This window comes from Palaemon carinicauda, chromosome 3, assembly GCF_036898095.1.
Source record: "Palaemon carinicauda isolate YSFRI2023 chromosome 3, ASM3689809v2, whole genome shotgun sequence".
Taxonomy (NCBI): Eukaryota; Metazoa; Arthropoda; class Malacostraca; order Decapoda; family Palaemonidae; genus Palaemon; species Palaemon carinicauda.
This window is the reverse complement of record NC_090727.1, coordinates 76226342-76243757: the sequence shown is the minus strand read 5'-3', so window position 1 is coordinate 76243757 and position 17416 is coordinate 76226342. Positions and strand designations below refer to the sequence as shown.

General features: G+C 46.8%; 1 long non-coding RNA gene across 4 annotated transcripts in view; it reads right to left on the bottom strand.

Annotated features, from left to right (window-relative positions):
* Positions 1-5520: 5520 nt before the first annotated feature.
* LOC137638344 (uncharacterized) overlaps positions 5521-17416 on the bottom strand; it is a 171802-nt gene continuing 159906 nt past the window's right edge. Inside the window, exons 3-5 of one of the 4 annotated variants that reach the window (XR_011044079.1) lie at positions 10630-10759; positions 10023-10207; positions 5521-6473 (exon numbers count right to left, since the gene is read on the bottom strand). This is a non-coding gene — a long non-coding RNA (uncharacterized lncRNA). The remainder of the gene's footprint in view (positions 6474-10022; positions 10208-10629; positions 10760-17416) is intronic. The other 3 variants (XR_011044082.1, XR_011044081.1, XR_011044080.1) reach the window with 3 other exon arrangements.

The following is a 17416-nucleotide window of genomic DNA, read 5'->3' as shown; positions in this document are numbered from 1 at the left end:
AGGCTTTGGTGTACATTCTTTACGTGGGGCTGACGTAACAGATCTACCCTTAGAGGAAGACTTCTTGGAAAGTCTACCAGCCATCGAAGTACCTCGGTGAACCATTCTCTCGCGGGCCAGAGGGGAGCAACCAACGTCAACCTTGTCCCTTCGTGAGAGGCGAACTTCTGCAGTACCTTGTTGACAATCTTGAATGGAGGGAATGCATACAGGTCCAGATGAGACCAATCTAGTAGAAATGCGTCTATGTGTATTGCTGCTGGGTCCGGGACTGGAGAGCAATAGATTGGAAGTCTCTTGGTCATCGAGGTTGCAAAGAGATCTATGGTGGGTTGACCCCAAGTCGCCCAAAGACTCTTGCACACGTCCTTGTGGAGGGTCCATTCCGTAGGAATTACCTGACCCCTCCGACTGAGGCAGTCTGCTAAGACGTTCAAGTCGCCCTGGATAAACCTCGTTAATAGGGAGATGCCTCGATCTCTTGACCAACTGAGCAGGTCCCTTGCGATCTCGTACAGCGTGAGGGAGTGGGTGCCTCCTTGCTTGGAAATGTATGCCAAGGCTGTGGTATTGTCGGAGTTGATCTCTACCACTTTGTTTAGAAGGAGACTCTCGAATTTCATCAAGGCCAAGTGGATTGCCAAAAGCTGCTTGCCGTTGATGTGCATGTTCCTCTGACTTGAGGTCCACAGACCTGAGCATTCCCGACCGTCCAGGGTCGCACCCCAACCCAAATCCGACGCGTCTGAGAATAGTACGTGGTTTGGGTTCTGAACTGCTAGGGAAAGTCCCTCTCTCAGACTGATATTGTCGTTCCACCAATTCAGGCATGCCTTTACTGGTTCGGAGACCGGGATTGAGACCGTCTCTAATGTCTTGTCCTTTTTCCAGTGAAAGGCTAGATGGAACTGGAGAGGTCGAAGGTGTAGCCTTCCTAGTGAGACAAACTGCTCCAGGGATGATAGAGTTCCTACTAGACTCATCCAATTCCTGACTGAGCACCGTTCTCTCTTCAACATCAGTTGGACTTTGAGCAGGGCTTGCTCTATTCGGGTGGCAGACGGAAAAGCCCGAAAAACTGGACTGCGAATCTCCATCCCTAAATACAGTATAGTTTGGGATGGAATCAGCTGGGACTTTTCTAGGTTGACCAAAAGTCCCAATTCCTTGGTCAGATCCAATGTCCAATGAAGATCCTGCAGACAGCGATGACTGGACGAGGCTCTGAGAAGCCAGTCTTCCAAGTACAGGGAGGCTCGGATTCCCGATAAATGGAGGAATTTTGCTACATTCCTCATAAGCCTCGTAAACACGAGAGGAGCAGGACTTAGGCCAAAGCACAGGGCCCGAAACTGGTATACCACATTGTTGAAAACAAACCTCAGAAACGGTTGGGAATCTGGGTGAATGGGGATGTGGAAGTACGCGTCTCTTAGGTCGAGAGAGACCATCCAGTCTCCCTTTCTGACCGCTGCTAAGACTGATTTCGTAGTCTCCATGGTGAACTTTGTCTTCGTAACGAAGACGTTGAGTGCACTGACGTCTAGCACCGGTCTCCAACCTCCTGTCTTCTTCGGTACTAGGAAGAGACGGTTGTAAAACCCCGGTGATTGAAGGTCCGAGACTTTCACCACCGCTCCCTTCTCTAGCAATAGAGACACTTCTAGGTTTAGGGCTTGTCTCTTTGACTCCTCTCGGTACCTGGGAGAGAGGTCGATGGGGGAAGTCGCTAGAGGAGGTTTGCGTACAAATGGAATTTTGTACCCCTCTCTGAGCAACCTCACAGATTGTTGGTCTGCGCCCCTCTTCTCCCAGGCCTGCCAGAAGTTCTTCAATCTGGCTCCTACTGCTGTCTGAGGCTGTGGGCAGTCAGACTCTGCCACGTGAGGACTTGGCTCCTCTCTTCTTTCCTTTCTTTCCCTCGGCACGAGTACTTCCCCTGCTGGGAGCTCTGCCACGAAAGGGCGGAATAAATCTGGACGCCGGAGTGTCTATCCTAGGTCTAGCAGAAAAGGATGTAGAAGGAGTCCCTTTGCGAGCAGAGGACGCCACCAAGTCATGGGTGTCCTTCTGCACGAGTGAAGAAGCTATGTCCTTAACCAATTGTTGCGGGAACAAAAACTTTGATAAGGGAGCAAAGAGCAGTTCAGATCTCTGACAGGGAGTAACTCCTGCCGAAAGAAAAGAGCAAAGGGACTCTCGCTTCTTTAAGACTCCCGACGTAAAAGAGGAGGAGAGCTCATTGGAACCATCGCGGATGGCTTTATCCATACAGGACATAATCAGTAAGGAGACATCTCTATCAGCCGATGAGATTTTCCTACTTAAGGCTCCCAAAGACCAGTCAAGGAAGTTGAAAACTTCAAAGGCTCTGTAAATGCCTTTCAGCAGATGGTCAAGGTCCGAGGAGGACCAACTAATCTTCGAGCGTCTCATGGCTAGGCGGCGGGGAGAGTCTACAAGGCTTGAGAAGTCACCCTGGGCAGAGGCAGGGACTCCCAAGCCGAGAACTTCTCCCGTGGCATACCAGACGCTCGATCTAGACGAGAGTTTCGACGGAGGGAAGGCAAAGGCCGTCTTCCCCAAACTCCTCTTGGTTTCCAACCAGTTGCCTAAAAGCCGTAAAGCTCTCTTGGAAGAGCGAGAGAGCGCAAGTTTTGTAAAGGCTGGCATGTTAGCAGGTAAGCCTAGAGCAAACTCAGACGGTGGCGAACGAGGAGCAACAGCGACGAAGTGATCGGGAAACAACTTAAAAATTAACATGACTTTCTTAAAGTCCATTGATGGAGGAACTGTTCTAGGTTCGTCTATATCCGAAGGATGATCATCATGCTGAGGGTCAGCAACGTCCTCATCTGAAGAATCCTCATCTGACAACTGCTGAGTAACTAGCAAAGGGGTTGGCAATGCTTGACACGCAGAGTCCACACGCACTGGTGCATTAGTAGCAGTCCAGGACGCAACGTCATGTAACTGCTTAACAGTCTGTGAACTGTCAACAACAACAGGAGCGGGAGGACGCTCGACGTCAACTCGAGACTGCTTTGACTGCCTAGTCTGAGCAGTCAAAACAACTCTAGACTGCGATGGTTGACGCTCAGTGTCAAAACAAGTCAACTCCGCTGGTTGGCGAACGTCCTGAACGTCAACAGGAGCATTAGGAAGTGGCCTAACGTCCAAATGCGGCTGAAAGTCAACACGTGACCGCATCGAGTGAGGCTCTACATAGCGTGACTGACGTGACTTAGCTACGCCAACGTCAACAGGAAGAGCAAAGGTTCGTTTGGGCGGCTGAAGGCCAGGATCTCGATGAGATAAACGGCGAGGATCAACGTGAACCTTATCGGCAGAATAGTCTTCCATAAGGGAGGCGAGCTTAGTCTGCATGTCTTGCAGTATAACCCATTTAGGATCAACGGGAATGGGTGCGGTAAACGACGGGGTTAACGTCTGAGACGGCACAACCTTGCCTACACCAAGACTCTCTGAGCCTGTGTAACGTTGTTGCTTAGGTGGCGAGCAGTCATCCGATGACTGCAACGGGTCAGAACTGTCCCAATGACTACATCCAGGACGCTGGACCTGTCCTGAAGGGACCGACTTTCGCTTAAGGGGCCTAGAAACCTTGCTCCACGGTTTCTTATGCGAAAAGCCTTCGGATGACGAGGAGAAAATGGGCTCTCTCGTCTTATGGTAGGGGCGATCTTGGTGAGACACGCCTGATACCATAAAGGGAACGTCTGTTCGCTGATCAAGGCCTCTCGAACCCATAAGTCGTACGACATTACTTCTCCCCTGGGCTTGGGAGCTTGCAAGAGGTCTCGGACTAGGTGAACGACAGGCACGAACAGACGAACCCTCGGTCGCAACACTGTTCACAACACTTTGCGCACTAATCACTTTCCCACTATTTTCCGCTGTGGCACTCTGACACTTAAGCTCTTTAATGTCAGCCATGAGTTGATTACGATCTGTTGCTAACGCTTCAACTCTTTCACCCAAGGCATGAATGGCACGTAACATGTCTTGCATTGATGGTTCCTGAGTGCCAGAAGGGGGGTTAGGCAAAACCACTACAGGGGAAGGATTAGGATCAGGGGCATGTGGAGAGGAAAAATCTACTGATCTAGAGGAACTCCTCCTAACCCTATCTCTCTCTAGTTTACGAGAATACTTGTCGTATTCGAGCCAATCGAATTCCGAAAGGCCCACGCATTCCTCACACCGATCTCCCAATTGACAGGTTTTACCCCGACAATTGGAACACACAGTATGTGGGTCGAGAGAGGCCTTTGGAAGACGCCTATTACATTCCCTAGCATTACACTTACGAAATCTAGGGGCTTGTGAAGCGTCAGCCATTTTGAATTAGTCAAAGAAAGTCCAAAAAACAATCCAAGTCATCAACAATTAAATCTGTCCAATAAAGAGTTCAAGAGTTTAAGTTGAGGAAAAACACCTGCACTGCGAAAGCTCAAACCAAAATGAAGTACTTCACCAAAATATGTTGAGAAAACTCCAGGTTATACAGCGAGTATTGATACGTCTTGTCGTCAAGGTCGACAGAGAAGAATTGAAGGCTTGTTTACATGCATGTGTGGTATCTGGCCGATAGTTGGCGCTGGTGGGCACACCCGCAACCTTCATAGCGATCGCTCGCGAGTTTTTGAGTGTGTTTTCTGTCGAGCCGCTGAGCAGCAGCTATTATATATTCACCGGCTAAGTTAAATATTTAAAAATAAAACATACATCAAATGTACAGAAAATGCCAGCGAGCTTTTTAGAAAGGCCAAGAGAGATCTAGTTAACTCAAGAAGTTGGCTATAAAGGATTACAAACTCTTAATGTACCCATTATAATAGTCACCATTAATATAAATATAATTAAATACAATGGAATTCTGCCAATACAGGCAGAGTATTCTTTACAGGACTGTGATGTCGATATGTATAACCGTGTGTGTAATATCAACAATGTTGAACCTTTCACGTTGTACTAGAATTAACACAGCGTCTACAAGAGTGATTTTGAAACACTTGGCACTGAAAAAAATAATTAAGACTGTTTTAAACAAGAAATAAACTGTTTTAAAAAAGGAATACACTGTTTTAAACAATAAATAAACTCTAATAGGGTGTCCTTTTAAACCCGGCAAGTAAAACAATAAGTGAACTTAATCAAAATTGTAAAAAAAAAATATTTTATCCGTCTTAAGACTTTCTTTTTTCATACAAAATATTCTCAATTGTTTTACTTCTTGTGTTGTTATATTACTTTTATTTCTTTAATAAATCTGATATTGAATTCTTTATATGTATTTTCATTATTTCGATTATTATAATATTAGCTGTTTTAAATATTATTATCATTATTCTAATTATTCAACTATTATTTCAATTACTTTGATTAAGAAAAAATATTACCATTTTAATTATTCTTTAAATTATTATTCTAATATATTAATTATTATTACTATTATATCAGTTATTATTATTATAATTTCAATTATTTCAAATATCTTTATTTATATTATCATTTTGAATATTTCTATTATTTCAATCATTATTATTATTATTTTGAAAGACAAAATTTGAGAAAAAACTGCTCAATAGATCAAACGAAAGAAAGTACGTATTTCTTAATGACTAATTTAGGAATAACCGTTTGCAATTCACTGACGTCTCAAAGTTAAAACGGAGAGTCCGAGTATAAACAAAAGTGACGATAAAACGCTTCTTGCGAGTAATGAGAAATTAACATTTACTTTATAGAAACGACAAAACGGACGGAATTAAGCGAAACTCCTCCTAAGACGCTTTTCTCTAGAAGCTGAATCGAACCTGAACCTTCTTCTGAGTTGGATGTTGTACCTAATTCAACGATAAATCTACTTTTGAATTAACTTCAACATCTTACCAATGCAAAATATCTTGAATTTCAAATATATACTACAGTACTTAACACAAAATAAAAACGTTATTCCTTATATATAAAAATCTTTAAGCTCGCTGACATCTCTGTACATTTCTATAAATAATAAATAAATAAATAAATTTCAACAAACAATATTCATAGAATGTAAATATGAAAGAACGAAATAAATTTTACATAAACCTTTCATATATTTCAGTGATTCTCTTATTCAGATCTTCCACAATTCCACGAGACATTCTACCTTACGTGTATGTGTATATATTCACAAGCTCTCTAGAATAAACTCAATTGTTAATTAGCAAAATTGAGTTTTTTTCTTACATTTTGCATTATTCAATTCTTTCATTTGGACCTAAAATACATCTATTCTTATTCGAATAAAAAACCCAAGACTTCACTGAAACGAAATTAAGAAAAGGTGTAATTATCGATGCTCTCTTGATTCTTGATGAAATCGTCTATGGATTCGTCTATACCCCAGATATATCTTCAGTGATGTTGTTAAGTCTTCTACTGTACTTCGTACTGACGTCGATAATCTGAAAAAGAAAGTTAAATATTTTAGTCATCCTTTTAAGAATATCTCAAGACAATACAGATAATAGAAGCAATTATACATTACTGAACTTTTGAATAATATCCTCATCATTCATTAAAGCCTAACTGCATCATTCTAAACTCTAGGAAGAATTAATCTTGATAGTTATTCACTTTTCTAAAGTTTGCATTGCTTTCGATTTTCGTCTTCATTCACCATCAGGAGAGGAACACCGCTGGGCAAATCCTATCACTTAAATGTGACATTTTTTCACGAAACAACTAATTGCTTAGACAAAGTCTATACGTATACATGTGCAATAGAGTATTCCTTTTAATATTTAGATGTACTTGTAGGTATCCAAGTGTTAATATGACTAATTCGAAGATAATTTGTATTTTTCCTAACCATACAAACCTTAGCTATTTACATTGGGTTTACCTTTTAGCGCAGCTGAAATGGCGAGCCATTAGAATTTAACGAGGGTGTATTACCCCCGCGCTAGTTAGCGGGGGGGTAGGGGAGTGGTAGCTAGCTACCCCTCCCCCCCTCACACACAGGTGAATGCTCACTTTCACTTAGAGGTAGGACTTGTCTTGGGGGACAGGGCTGGCGGGCAAATATGTGTAAATAGCTAAGGTTTGTATGGTTAGGAAAAATACAAATTATCTTCGAATTTGTCATTTGTTCCGAAACCAAATTACAAACCACGCTATTTACATTAGGTGACTTACCCCTTAAGTAGGGTGGAAAGTTCCCAGCCATACTGGCTTTGGCTTTACCCGGGGACTCAGAATCCGAGTGAGTCGCACTCGAGAAAAGGAGTCCCTGCACCTCACAAGTTCCTTGCTCCGCAAGGAACCGTGTGGCCTATATAAGCTTGTGTGTGAAGGAAAAAGTGTGACCCGTCCTAGGCAGTTGACCTGGAGTTCCAGAAGGAACTCTGGGTTAGGACGTTCCCAATACCACCTCGTCAGGGTATGGGGGACGCGACAGTATTGACTCAATACTCGGAACACAAGGAAGCATGGTTTACCTGCAGAGGTTCGAGGTCAGCTATGCAAAGACCAGGATGCTGCTTCCCCGTAGAGGGGGTGATGAAGAAAGAAATAAGGGCCAGACATACTTCTTTCGTTCATGCAGACTAAAACCTGATAACAATGCCCTCAACCTTCTGCTACCTGTCCAAAAAGGAGCCTGAGGTTAGACCAGCTGTTGTGTAGCCATCACAGAGCGATAGAAAACGTATCGAAACTCCTGTGGGTCATGCCCTGCAGGAAGCGGGCTGCGAAGGTCATTAGACGCTTCCAGACTCCAGCTTGTAGCACCTGCGTCACAGAGTAGTATTACTCGAAGGCGAGGGACGTTGCGATGTATCCAACATCGTGCTGTAGGGCGACGTGACGGGGGAGGGTCTGGAGACAGGTCGAGATGAATGTCCTTGAGTCCCCCGTGTCCTCCTTGTGCTCCCAGATCGGCTGCAACTGAGGACAAACTGCACCTGTTCCCAAAGCTAACCTCTCAATTCCTTTACTGGCAAGAAAGAGAAGGTTTTGGGACATCAGATACAGAATGGAGACTCGAAATCTTGAAGGAATTGGACCGAAGGGCCGGGACCCCAAGATTCTGAGTCTAGCCAACAACTCAGGAGCGAACCTGAATGTTGCCTTCCCGTCTTCCTTAGAAAGGGCGGAGTCGTACGAGACCAAGAAGATTGCTTACACACTGGCCGCGGCCAGAGTGAGCAGGAGACCCAAGACGGAATACAATCCGAGGCCTGTCGTAAAGGGTCTTGAGAAGATCTCTTAAGGGACTAAAAAGTCCGAGCCATGCTCCAAGTTGGAGGTCTTCCTCCGACTAGGGCAGGGACGATCGTAGCTTCGCATGAGCGAGGAAAGATCCAGCGGGCAGGAAAAAGTTATTCCTTTAACCCTGAAGGTCAGGGAAAGGCTGAGCGACAGGCTTCATTGCCGAGAGCGGAAAGAAGTTTCCTCCCGCCGAACGGCAATAACACCGTTATTGCTGGAGAAGAGGCCTCAAGGGAAGAGGTATATCTCCCACGGCACCAACCACCGAAGACTCTTCACTTCGCCAGGAAGACCCCTGCGGATGACTATCGCAGATGACGCTACCTCCGTCCCGCGACTGTAGCGGGTTGTCTCTTCTTGAGGAGGGGGCGTAGTGTCTCCAGGCCTGAAGCCGAAGCGGCGCCCCGGTTCGTGAAAGATGTTGCAGTGTGGTTGTTTGAGTAGTCTGTGCCGTGGGAGAAGCTCTCCTGGGAGTTCCGTCAGGGGATGCAGAGGGTCCAGAAACCGTTCTGCGCATAGTCCCAGTGGAGCTCTCCCATTGAAAGGTTGACAGACAACCTGGTCTTGTGGAGACCCATTCTCCACAGACAAAAAGGAGGGAAGACGCAGGCGTCGAAGTTGTCCCACCATCACCGGAATGCATCCAGCCAGAGTCTCGGGATCTGAGACTGGGGGAAAGAACAGCGGAAGCTTGAGGTTCCAAGCTGTCGCGATCAGGTCCCCCAGACCAGGACTTGCTGGTTACTCAAGGCCAAAGACCCCCAGGTACACTCTCTCTACGAGGCTCTGCTCGGATGGTTGGAGAGAACATTCCTCTGCCTGGAATGAGAGAGCCGATGGTGGTATTGAGAGTATCTCAATCATCTCGGTATCTCTACTGCAAGATGTGAAGGTGTGAAAATGCGTCCCCTGCTGGTTAGAACACGCCAGAATCATGTAGTGGATTTTTGCCTTATAGAGGTGAGTTACATGTTTCTTATATATGTTCTAAACACTATTATTACATGTACTATTACTATTATTATTAGCCAAGCTACAACCCTTGTTGGAAAAGCAAAATGCTATAAGCCCAAGGGCTCCAATAGGGAAAAACAGCCCAGTGAGGAAAGGAAATAGATAAATGATGAGAGCAAATTAACAATAAAACATTCTGAAAACAGTAACAACGTCAAAACAGATATGTCCTATATAAATTAAAGACATAATCAGAAAATTCTTAACCTTTTTCATCAACTGTATAAGAATCTATATCGTCTCTCAAGTTAACCTGTTTACCTTTATGGTTCTATTTTTCTTAATCCTGAGATACAAACACAATATTGTATACAATACTGAACAAGGACGATGAAATTAATATGTTAGATTAACACAAAAATATATCGCACATTTTTGTCTTACCCAGAAAATAATTTCTTTTGTATTTTCCTTTTATCAAGAAAAAGCTAAAAGATTTAAACAAACTGAATCTCAAGCGAGTGTTGAGCAGACCCACACGCGAGTGGGTCTTCCCCGCCGCCTGCGGGCAATTATAACTACCTCGTTTGATGATAATTTGTATTTGTGTATGAACATCGAAGAAGTTGGACAGAAAAATGAAAGACAGAAATTTGGAACGGAGATAGAGTAGACAGTTAAAAAGTGGACAAAGAAGAAGCTGAAACCATTTAGCAATGCTTACAGTGTACCCTACAAAGTACACAGATGACACTAGGCAGCTACGAAGAGCAAGGATCGTCACTCACCTTCTCCTTAACATTTTCGAAGCGAGAAAGTAGGCGAGAACATCGAGAGATAGATCAAGAAGGCGTCGTCTTGGGGTAACTGAGTGTTCTCGGTCTATCTTTATCCTCCTGGACGGCTGTATCCCAAGTCCGAGCGTATACGGTTCCACCGAAATCATAACGGTGACGGCGCAGTTGTCAAACACCTGCGGGAGACGAAGGTCGATTAGTTCGAGAAACAAGCGATTAAAAAGATTCTTATTCTGTCATTTCTTTTTAAACTCAAAAATTTTATTTCTACAATAATTCACTTGAATAAATCTAAACACAGTTTTATTTGTCTTAGATTATAATAATAATAATATTTATGGCTACAAATATAAAAAACATATCTTGTAAAATTTATTCCTCCTTCATAAGAGTTGGGTGTTGGGGCCAGGAAAGCCCTTCAGTGTCAAGGTCCAACTGGGAGAAAACATTGTAAGTAGAGTGATAGTTAAGGTGGAAGAAAGGCAGCAAGAACGGGGTCAGGTAGAAGGCTAGAGAGAGAGAGAGAGAGAGAGAGAGAGAGAGAGAGAGAGAGAGAGAGAGAGAGAGAGAGAGAGAGAGAGAGAGAGATATGACTTACCATTGCAATATTCAAAAAGGAAGTCCGCAATGTAGATGAGGAAACAGGTCTTGTTCCCGCCACCATCACTGACCACGACGCATTTAAGTCTACATTGACCTTTCGTCTTGCAACACCTAATGGTTACTACCTGGAAGAGAAGAGGGAAAATGAACGAGTGTTGCCATATCAGGATCTGGAAGAGTCTAAGGTTAATCTTAAAGTTATGACCTGAAATACAATGAGTACGTTTTGCTATTAAAAACTCCTATTTTTCTTCCATGACTTTTCTATGGTACACTGAAACTGAGCTAAAATGTTTTATACACTTTTAAATATAAATAAATATAACAAATTTGGAAATAATTTGTATTTTTCCTAACATACAAAGCTGGAGCTATTTATAGGGTATTACTTTCGGCATGAATGTAAAGAGAGTTCTATATGAGAAAGTGATTGTACCAACTGTGATGTATGGATCGGAGTTGTGGCGAATGAAAGTGACGGAGAGACAAAAATTGAATGTGTTTGAGATGAAGTGTCTAAGGAGTATGGCTGGTGTATCTCGAGTAGATAGGGTTAGGAACAAAGTGGTGAGGGTGAGAACGGGTGTAAGAAATGAGTTAGCGGCTAGAGTGGATATGAATGTGTTGAGGTGGTTTGGCCATGTTGAGAGAATGGAAAATGGCTGACTGCTAAAGAAGGTGATGAATGCAAGAGTTGATGGGAGAAGTACAAGAGGAAGGCCAAGGTTTGGGTGGATGGATGGTGTGAAGAAAGCTCTGGGTGATAGGATGATAGATGTGAGAGAGGCAAGAGAGCGTGCTAGAAATAGGAATGAATGGCGAGCGATTGTGACGCAGTTCCGGTAGGCCCTGCTGCTTCCTCCGGTGCCTTAGATGACCGCGGAGGTAGCAGCAGTAGGGGATTCAGCAGTATGAAGCTTCATCTGTGGTGGAAAATGTGGGAGGTTGGGCTGTGGCACCCTAGCAGTACCAGCTGAACTCGGCTGAGTCCCTGGTTAGGCTGGAGGAACATAGAGAGTAGAGGTCCCCTTTTTTGTTTTGTTTCTTTGTTGATGTCGGCTACCCCCCAAAATTGGGGGAAGTGCCTTTGGTATATGGATGGATGGATGGACTTTCGGCAATGCTGAAAACCAGCCAAGACAATTTTAGTGAGGGATAACTACCCCATCCACTAGTTAGCGGGAGGGGGTTGGGGTAGACTAGCTACCCCGCTCACTCACACCTGTCAGTTGAGTAACCACTTTTCTTTTCTGGCAGGACTTCTAGGGGGACAGGGTGGCGGGCCAAATTGTATAAATAGCTCCAGGTTTCTATACTAGGAAAAATACAAATTATTTCCAAATTAGTTATTTGTTCCGACACAGATACAAACCTTCACTATTTATAAGGTGACTTACTCTAAGGAGGGAGGAAGTTCTACCATTTGGCCTTGGTCATGACCCGGGGTTCATTCTAATTGGTTTTTTATCTAATTAGTAGGAACCCTACCCTCACTAAAATCAAAGTAGTTACAAGGTAACTCACTGATAGCGACCTGCAGAAGCTTGTGTGAGAGAGACTGGTGGCTTGTCTTTAAGTAGGAACTCGAGGATTCTAAGACATATCCAATACCTTCCCTCAAGAGGTATTGGTAACGTAACAAAGTATTCATTCATACTCAGGATGCACAAGGGAAATGATTCTTACCTGCAGAGGGGTGAGGTCAGCTATGCTTTGGTCTTGCAGAGCTATTTCCCCAGTGGGGGAGAAGGAGAAAGAAAGAAGTGAGCCAGACATTCTTTTCATTCACCCTAGACTAACCCGGGTAACCTCAACCCTCAACCCTCTGCTACTTGTCCATCAAGGAGCCCGAGGCATTAGATCACTTGTTGTGCGGCCACCACAGGACCAATGGAGAAGGTTTCCATGCTCCTGTGGGTTACGTCTTTCTGATAGTGGGCTGTGAAGGTCGTCTGACGCTTCCACATGCCCGCTTGCTATACCTGTGCCACAGAAAAATTCTTCTTGAACGCCAGAGACATTGCAATGCCTCTGACGTCATGAGCTCTGGGTCGGTTGGACAGCGGAGGATCTGGATATAGTGCGTATTCCATTACTTTCCTTATCCAGGAGGAAATAGTATTCCTCGTGACCCTCCTCTTGACCTTCCCCGTGCTGACAAAAAGTGCTCGTTCACGGGGGCGAGCTTTTGCTGTTCTTTTTAAGTAACACCTCAGACTCCTTACCGGACATAGTAACAGTTGGTCTGGATCTTCGGTTACAGAACGAAGACTCTCTATCCGAAATGGGACGAACCTGGAGTCAGGCACACCCGGATTTTGAGTCTTAGCTACAAACTCAGGGATGTAGTTGAGGATTACTTCCTCCCATCTCCTAGAGTGGGAGACATCAACAGATAGACCATGAAGTTCGCTAACTCTCTTGGCCGAAGCCAGAGCAAGCAGGAACACCGTCTTCCACGTTAGGTGGCGATCTAAGGCCTGGCGTAGTGGTTCATAGGGGAAGCCCTTCAGAGCCTAAGGACCCGAACCACGTTCCAAGGGGGAGGTCTTAGCTCTGCCTGGGGACAAGTAGGCTCGTAACTGCGTATGAGCAAAGAAAGTTCCGAGGAGGAAATATCGACTCCTTTCAGTCTAAAGGCGAGACTCAAGGCTGAGCGGTAGCCTTTGACTGCCGAGACCGAGAGGAGCATTTCTTCCCAAAGGTATACAAGAAACTCCGCTATAGTTGGAACAGAGGCATCAAGGGGAGAGATACCCCTTCCACGACACCAGCCACAGAAAACTGACCACTTCGCCTGGTAGACTGCCTCTGTGGATCTCCCGAGGTGTCCAGCCACTCTTTTCGCAACCGGTTGCGAAAAGCCTCTCTGTGTGAGGAGGTGCTGGATAGTCTGCAGGCGTGAAGTCGAAGCGAGGCTACGGTTTTGTGGAAGATGTCGGCATGTGGTTGTTTGAGGATGTCGTGTTGTGGAGGAAGCTCCCTCAGGATCTCCGTGAGGAGATGCAGAAGGTCCGGGAACCATTCTGCGTGATGCCATAGCGGAGCTATGAGGGTCATTTGCAAGTTGTTGCTTGCTCATACCTGGTTGAGGACCTTTCTCATCAGACAGAACGGGGGCAACGCGTAAGCATCCAGGTTTATCCACCGTTGTTGGAAAGCATCTTGCCAAAGAGCTTGGGGATCTGGGACTGGGGAGCAGTACAACGGGAGCCTGAAATTCAGGGCCGTTGCGAACAGATCCACCGTCAGGGAACCCCACAAAGTCAGGACTTTGTTGGCTAACAGAGGATTCAAAGACCACTCGGTGCCAACTATCTGAGTCGCTCTACTCAGCTTGTCTGCTAGCACATTCCTCTTGCCCGGAATGAAGCGAGCTGATGAGAGTCACCGAGTTGTCCTCTGCCCATCTGAGTATCTCTACTGCAAGATGGCACAGCTGCTGTGAAAAGGTACCGCCCTGCTTGTTTAGATAAGCTACTACCGTGGTGATGTCGCTCATCAGCACAACGGAGTGCCCCGCCAGGATCTGGTGGAACTCTTTGAGGGCCAGAAAGGCTGTCCTCATCTCTAAGAGATTTATGTGCTGGTACCTTTCTGATTCGGAACATTGGCCGGAGATGTAATGGTGCAGCACGTGAGCCCCCCCACCCTTCTTTTGATGCATCCGAAAAAAGCATCAATTCCGGGGAAGAGATGAGAAGATCGACCCCTTTACAGAGGTTCGGCTCCGCCAGCCACCACTTGAGGTCCGACTGTTCCTCTAGCCCTATGCGGACTAGGTGATCCCGGGAATCGGAGTGTTGGTTCCACTGGGATTTTAGTCGCCACTGGAGGGATCTCATCCTGAGTCGACTGTTGGGGATCAGTCGGGTCAGGGAGGAGAGGTGACCGAGAAGGCGAAGCCAATACTGCACTGGGAGCTCTTCCCAACTGAAGAAAACCTACGCTATCTCCCTCAGTCTCTGGATCCTTTCGTCTGATGGAAAAGTTTTGTACCTTAGGGTGTCTAATTGCATGCCTAGGTATCCCAGTTCTTGAGAGGGGAGCAGTTGAGACTTCTCGAGGTTTACCACGATCCCCAGATCCTGGCAAAACCTTAGAAGCTCGTCTCAGTGGCGGAGAAGGGCCGCCTCCGAGTCTGCCAGAATCAGCCAGTCGTCCAAGTATCTTAGGAGACGGATGCCGACTCTGTGAGCCCAAGATGAAATTAGGGCGAATACTCTCGTGAATACCTGGGGTGTTGTGGAAAGACCGAAACACAGTACCCTGAACTGGTAATGCTTCCAATTGAAAATTAATCTCAGATACTTCCTGGAAGACGGGTGAATTGGGATCTGGAAGTATGCGTCCTTCAGATCTAGAGTGCACATGAAGTCCTGGGGTCTTATCGCTTGTCTGACTGTGTCGGCCGTCTCCATCCCGAAAGGTGTCTGTTTGACAAACCTATTCAGGGCCGAGAGGTCGATGACTGATCTCCAGCCTCCAGACGTCTTTTCCACAAGAAAGAGTCGACTGTAGAAGCCTGGGGACCCGTCGAGGACCTCCTGAAGAGTGTCCTTCACCAACATGGACTGGACTTCTGCCCTGAGGGCAAACTCCCGTGCGGATCCCTTCGCACAGGAGTTCGATGGAATCGGCACTCGAGTCAGTGGAGGGAGAGAGAGCGTGAACGGGATACGATACCCTGAACGAATCACCTCGACCGTCCAGGGTTCGGCCCCGTGGTGAAGCCACCTCTGTCAGCGGCTTTGCAGGCATCCCCCCCACAGGTGGGCAAATGGGAGGATTGCCTGTCTTATTGGGACCGGCCTCGGCCAGATCCCTTCTTACCCTTTCCTCCACGGAAGGACTTTTTGCTGTGAAAGGCCTGCTTTGCATCCTTTTAACCCTGCTGTTTTGGGTCTCTAGCCCTTTTCGGCTGCGGGTTTTGCTGTGCTTTCCGCTGTGGCTGAGAGGGGGAAGGTCTAGCTGTTAAGACCTTTTGGATGAGGGAGTCCTGACTGGACTTCCTCCACCTCTCTGCCACCTGCTCGACGTCCTCGGGATGGAACAAACAATTGCCCTCGAAAGGAGCATTTCTCAGACTCGCTACTTCGGCCTGAGGGAGATGTCTATAGAGCTTGCCTATGACGGCATCTCTCCTCTTCAGGATAGTGTTGGCCCAAAGGTTCACTACCTGATGGGAGAGGAACTCGATGGCCTGAGTGCCAGACAATAGGAAAGTCTCCAAAGACTTCCTGGAGGACTCCCGAGACAGGTCTTTAGACCGCATCAGTTGTCCTAAGGACCCTAACCAGAAATCCAGCTATGAAATAGCCTGCATGGCGTACTTCGCCACCTTTTCCTGGTTTAGGATTTCAGAGGCCGAAAAGGAGACTGAAAGTCCCATAAGTTTCTCGAAGGGGGTGGCCTTCGAGAGTGCCTCTATAGAGTGGTCGAGAGGCAGCGTTGGAAGAGATTCCCCGAGGATCTCGTAGTACCTCCTCTGAAACACATACGGAGGAGGTAGGAGCTTGGAGGACGAGTTGGAGCGGAAAGAAGAGGTGGACCCAATTGCCTGGGACACTGTCTTCTGCTTGGCACTCTTCAACCCCTTTGACCAGGGCAAAGCTGCACTGGTCCTATGAGGTTTCTGAGTGCCATAAATCTGGTCAAGGACCGTTCCTTTTACATCTAGAGGGGCTGCCGATGGATCTGGAAGTCCATTAATGGAACGGATGCAGGCTAGGACCTGCCAGAAGGCGTGTTCCGACTCCTTCCTCTCATCCTCTGTAAGCTTAGGGCTAGCGGCTGCTGGCAGAGCGCCGTCCTCGAGATCGCTCTGCCCTTCCACGTCCGAGCTCTCATCCATAGGAGCCCGGAGTGGGTCGAGGTCGTCAACTGTATAGACTGGGGATAGGGAAACTACCGGGGAGGTGCTCGCTTCCAGCTGCCTGGGAGGCAGTGAGGAAGGAAGCCTGGCCGAGGATTTGGGGATGGTGAACAAATCCTTCGTTTCCCTCCCACAAGGCCGGAGGTCCTCTGTCCCCAAGGGCCTAGAGGACTCCGTTGGCTTACGGGTGGAATGTAAGTCCACTGCCGTACGGGGTGAATCCCATCCGGTCGCAGGTCGTGCCTCCTTAGACACTATCTCAACCTGTAAAGAACGGAAGGAGTCTCCATAGGGAGTAACCCTATCCTCCTTGGGGGGCGAAGGACGAATCCTTTTCCTTTCCCCCTTTGGCCTGGCCTGTGGCGTCTTGAACTGAGGTTCATGCCTAATCTCCTCCAGAGGTCTTTTGCGAGGGGATGACCGTCTCCCCTTGCCTGAAGGACCCGCCTGTGCGGGAACTTCTGACCTCCTCCTAGGATCGGAGGGAGGAGAGGACCCCGGGAAGAAAGGAAGCGACAAGGGAATCCTAGGTGTATCACCTAAGGACTGGGAACAGGGAACGACTCCCTTCATGGCTTGGCGCATTACACTGAATAAGATGCTAAGCCATGGCGGGTCACGGGCTCCGGAGGAATTAAGGGGAAGGTCCTTAGGAAAGGACCGTTCCCTGGGTTTAGGAACCTGGGCAGGTTTCCTAACCCTCTTGTCTGATGGAGGCTTCCCTACAGGCAAGATTGGCACAGGCCTACCCTTGGGGATAGGGTCTGGGCTCACGACTGTTGTCTCTGTTGAGGCCTAAGGGGCTCGAGAGAACTGATTGTGAGCGCCAAGATGGTCGTGCACTCTTGCGCCGAATTGTTGGTAGGCGGAAGGGAGCTCGTGCGCGCGCCTTTCCCGATTGCGCACT